Raw genomic sequence first — 5915 nt, forward strand, 5'->3', positions numbered from 1 at the left:
TTCATTTACAAGGTTTTCTTTGGTTCTTTTAAAAAATTCTCTCTGCTGTACAGGCTCCACCCCTGGGTCACACTGAGATGGCAATTGAGATTGGGCATAATGGTACATGCCTGTAATTCCAGCTCTTGGGAGGCTGTAACAGTTGGATCACTATGAGTCTGATCTAGTAGTGAGACCCTGAATACCCTGTAGAAACTTCCCTAAAATATACAAAAAAGAAAAATAAGATATCTCTCTGTATGGAATGTCTTCTTTATGCCTGTATTATGTCCTTTAATTAAGCTCTTTTTTTTTCTTGGCGGAACCAGGGATTGAACTCAGGCCCTTGCGCTTTCCAGGGACGCACTTATTCCACTGAGCCATCCCCTGGCCCCATTAAGTTATTTTTATACTCTTATGGAAATTGTTGCCCTTTTAAAATATAATTATTTTGGATTTCTTTTTTAATTCTTCTTTTTTGGTGCTAAACATTGAACCTAGGTTGACTGTACAATTCAAGTATATCTGCAACTTCTCTTTTGTTGGATTTGAGAGATTTCTGCTAAGTTGCATAGGCTGGCTGCACATTTGCTATCTTCTTGCCTCATTCTCTTGACTAGCTGACTTATGACATACTTATACCAGAATACCAAGCTTCTTTTCAATGTTTTACTGGGAATTTCATCCTCTTCAGTATCATTAACATCAATTGCTAAAGAATTATGAACTTTCTGAGGAATCATATTGTCATGTCTTTCCATATTTCTTATAATTTTGTGATCACATTAGCACACATGTTGCATTGACTGCCTCTTTCAGTTGTATATGAGGCCCTTTGCTAAGAAACTTTTTAAATGATCAGTTGCTGGATGTATTTCCAAACAGGCTTCATGGTGTAGTTGTCCTTTTACTTCTTTCATATTGATAAGATTATTTTGAAACACTGTGTGCTATGTCAGACCCTGAGGCTTCTGCTATCTCTGCGAGTCTCATAAGTGGGTTCCTTCTAGTGGATGAAGAAGTTATACCCTGTAGTCACCTTTGTGAGCAGCCCACTAGTTTTGTCAACAATACATGTTCCAAAGGGTTGCAAGGGATCTTTGCTGAAGTCTCTTAGGATGCACTGTCCACATTCTTTATGTTTTTCCACTTTGCTGTTGCTATAGATGTAGAACCCAGCATCAAACATTTAGGCACTCTTTACCTCTGCCTCCTGGGGCCTACATATCAGCTGTTTGATTTTGTTTCCTCAATACTTTGAGTTAAAATATCTGCTGAAGTTCATGTGGGTCTGTTTTGTGTGTGTAGCAAGATATGTTCTCTTTCAGTCTGATTGGAAGTAAATTCAAGCTACCCAACCTATTTAAAGTGGGCTCCTCAACCACCAACATTTCATAGAAGTGGAGAAACAAAGAACAGCAACAATAACAAATAGAACTGAACCAGCTAGAACAATAGGAAAAAACCCAAACTCCAACTATGATTTCCACATTGTTAACATCAATGTGTTATTTGGGTAAAAATAATATAAACTAAAATGTTTTTTTAATTAAAATGTTTTTCAAGATGGTAAAAATACAATTAAGAAGAAAAATGTCAGAAAAGCGGAACAGTTAAAATGTTTAAAGGGGGCTGGGGAGGTGGCTCAGTGGAATAAGTGCTTCCCTGGCAAGTGCAAGGGCCTGAGTTCAATCCCCGGTTCCAAAATATAAATAAATAAATAAATAAAATGTTTAAAGGGTAAAAAGGGAAAAAGTAGAAGGAAAGTAAAAAGTGACAGCATCTTTATATATCTACATATTTGCCAGATATATGTATATGCATCTATGTATGTTTGTCTGTGTGTGTACACATATATACACCTGGACACAATGATGCATACCTACATCCCTACAGTTCCAGCTACTTGGGAAGCTTAGTACGGAATATCATGTTTGAGTCCAGACTGGGCAACCCAATGAAGCCCTGTACCAAAATTGAAAAATAAAAAAATCTCAAAATATAGCGCAGTGGTGAGTCACAAGGATTCATTCTCCAGCCCCATAAATTAAAACATACACACACACACACACACACACACACACACACATATATATATATATATATATATATATATAGAGAGAGAGAGAGAGAGAGAGTCAGTAAAATAAATTGCATTTTGAAAACAAGGTAAAAATCCCAAATAAAAGGAAAAGAATATAAGAACCAAACAAAGGGTACAAATAATTTAATGAAAAGTGAAAGAATTTTATCTGCTGGGGTATTTTAACATGTGAACAAGAGCGAATATTCAACAACAATAATATGTACCCAATACATCTCAGTTCTTTCTGCATCTTCCTCCTGTAACTACCTATAATGAATATAATCAATATGTATCCAAATCATTAGTTAATAAAATGAAAACTCAGAAAGGGGATCTAGAACTGAAATGGAGATGAGGGAGGTGAAGAGAAGGTGAATGGAAAGTATGAAGATATGCTAAGTACATATACTTACTCCCTAAGATGATTATAAACATTATATGCTACAAACATGCACTAGTAAATTATAAGAAACAGTAAATATTTATTACTCAGGCCAGTCTACACTTCTTTGCATGTCTTGGGCTCTATGTTTCCTCAGGACAGCAGGATTGGTGACTAATTATCCTTTCCTCTTTTGTTGCTTACCAAGCTGTTAACTGGGATGGCCCAGATCTGAATTCGTTTTAGGGACTTGTAGTGTCTGGTTTCCAGTGCAAGGTAGCATGGAATTGGAATATTTGTTGGCTGGGGCATACTCTTCTGGATAGTTTAGCTACTCCCAAGGCCAGGCTGCTTCCAAGGTCTGCTAGGCATCTGAATCTCTAGCACCCTGGGAACCCCACTTGGAGAGCAGGACAGCTAACTGCCTTGGATAGAGGGAGCTATCAGGTCCCACATAAACCACCACCAAGCATTCTGGCTTTCCAAAGCACAACCCCACATTCAATCATGTGCATCTGTGAAATTTCCATATTGCTTTCAGCTGATCACCCAAGCCATCAGTCTTAAAGGGAAAGAATGCTTCACTCTTCCTTTCACCAACCTGTATCCCGCTGAACATGTTCTTCAATGGGCTTGATTTAGTAGCATTCTGCACTGGCCACACTGGATCACATGTTGACCTTGGCTAGAACAAAGAGACAATATGTACTGTGATTTTCACCTGAGATGGAAAGTGTCGGGATTTTTTTTCCCTCAGTACCAGGGATCCAACTCAGGACCTTGCGCTTGCCAGGCAGGCGCTTGTACCGCTAAGATATACCCCCAGTCCCTGGGAAATTCTGTTTGTGAAAGCAGCAAGCTTGCCTGTGATCATTATAAGATGCTTCTCTGATGCAGCATCAGCCCACCGCTTAACTCCCAGATCAGCTAAATTCAGAGTACCTTTCTCTTCTTGATCTGTTTCCATGTCAGTTTGGTCCACTACATCTCTCTCTCCTTTCCTAATGTCTACTGAACTTGCTGTTGAGGAATCCTTCTTGCATTCCGTTCAAGTAACTACAGTCACTGAACTTCAGTCCATTCCCCTTTTCATTCATCTTGCCAAGTAACTCATCTTTTAGTGTTTCAGTTCCAAGTCACAGAGAGCCTGGAAATGGTGCCTGATTCTGATTTGCCAGCTTGACTCTGCTAGCCCAGTTTTTCTTAGAACCTTAACGTTAACATAGGAACCTGATTGGGAACCTATGATTTTCTCATTAGACTGAGTTGTACATTTACGGGAAGAATATTGTGGAGAAACAGTAATCTTTTTCACATTACATCAAGCAACTCCATGATATCTGTATGATGTCACTAGGGTGTCAAAGTGCATCATTTGTTTGGGTTGTCAGGTTTTTCTATAGTTCAACTGTTCCTAGTTCTTAATTTATGTAATTTATTTTGTGGAAGTGAATCACTAATATCCACCCCACACTCAGTGGGGAAGAAATTGCACTCTATATTCTGAAGGAAAATATATTTGTATGCATTATTTATATTTTTAGAGAAGATATGCCATTCTTACCTCAATTTTTTGTTCAATTGCTTGTTTATGTCATAATTGATATGTATATATTTATTTTATTCTTTGAATTGTAACAATATTACATTACTTATGTTTTTGATCAAATTATTCACTTCTAATATTGGGAAGTTCTTTTAGTTGTCTCCTGTGTTTTTAACCTAGATCCAATCATTTGTTTTCATTTGTATTGTTTTGTGAGTACTTCCTTTCTTTTGACAGCTCTAAGATTCTTATGAGTCACCTTTAAATTCTCTAACCAAGTTCTGTTATTAGTCACTTTTCTAAAGATCTCTTGTTTCTATTTAATGGAAAGTGATTTGAGAAAGTAAGATCTGAGTTCTGGATGCGCTCCTTACTAGTGGGATGTTGTTACAGAAACTAGGCTTTTCATCACTGAGAAAGCTAGGAAAGCACCACGTGTTATATACCTATGTAAACATACATACCATATTAATGATTGTTTCTATATCTATCCATCTGTGTGCATGTGTGTATGTACATGCATATTCATGCATACTTGTGGTTTTCTAAATATTATACATACACACAATTACATACATGTATATGTTTGGCTTATATAAACTTATGTATGTGTGGAGATATGTATATAAATACATATATATGTTTGGGTTCTATACAGATATACATATGTAAATATATTTAAAATTTGTGTGTATGGCTCTATCAAAGCCCTGATAGAGCTTTGATAGAAAAGCAGTTGACCTAAGCACCTTTGGAAAATTAAGATTTTACTGGATACCATAAGGCTAAAGACAAATAAAATTGGGCATGTACAATTTCCAATGAAATCATGAATTTTTTTGAGGCACTATGTAATTCAGGCTGGCCTTGAACTCACTTTGTAGCCCAGACTGGCCTCAAACTATGGCAATACTCCTGCCTCAGCCTCCCACGTGCTGGGTTTACAGACATGCAAACACACCTGTCTCATAAAATCATGACTTTTTGGTGATATTTAAGTCAACTAATTTCTCTCCATACCTCCATCAATGTGGTTGTATTGTATATTTGAATTATACTTAGATTCAGTTGTCACAGTCTGTGTTCTACTCTACCATCTTCAGGCACTTTTGTTTCTTGATTGTTTTCTTTAGCTTTATGCATTTATATTTCCCTCCTTGCAGTATCCAGTTATATGAATTTTAATAAATAAGGTACCATAACCTAGAATCAGGTACCATATTCTAAAATAGCTTTTTCACCACAAATGTCCTCCTAAATGAACACTACCATGTAGACTACTGCTTCTCAAAATTCCAACCCTGCTAACCACTAGTGTGCTTTCCATCACTGTGCATTTTTCTCTTTCATGAAATGTGAAGCTTCCTTTGGCCTGTCTTATTTCATGTGTATAAAAATTACATAATATTGAATCATATTGATTCAATAAGCAATAGCTTCATCTGTTTTGTTGCTGATTTTAACTATTTTATGCTGTAGTTTTTATTCATTTCCATGGATGAACAACAAAAGAGCTTATATATGTACATCCTAAAATAGATTTGAATTTCATCAACTATAAGAAGGAGAAATATCAAGAATTCAAAGACATGGAAATTTTAAAAAATGGGCTGCAATTTTATAAAAAAAACATTTTAAAAATGTATTTGTTTAAGAGCCTCACTATGCAGCTCGGACTGATAGTGATCTTGCTGTTTTCAGCCTCCCCAGCACTGGGATTACAGGCATGCAGCACTACGCCCAGACTCCTGCTTGCTCAGTCCATCCTGGGGGTGGGGATGACATGGCATGTGGTGCAAGGGATTGTGCTGCAGTCCTTCCACTTGCCTAACCTTGCCTAAGCAGATGCTTTGGTCTGTTGAGCTATCTCATCAGCCTGCTGAAATAACTTTTTATTTATTTATTTTTTTATTTATTTTTCT

Source organism: Octodon degus, unplaced genomic scaffold (assembly GCF_000260255.1).
Source record: "Octodon degus isolate 3935 unplaced genomic scaffold, OctDeg1.0 scaffold00278, whole genome shotgun sequence".
NCBI classification, from domain to species: Eukaryota; Metazoa; Chordata; class Mammalia; order Rodentia; family Octodontidae; genus Octodon; species Octodon degus.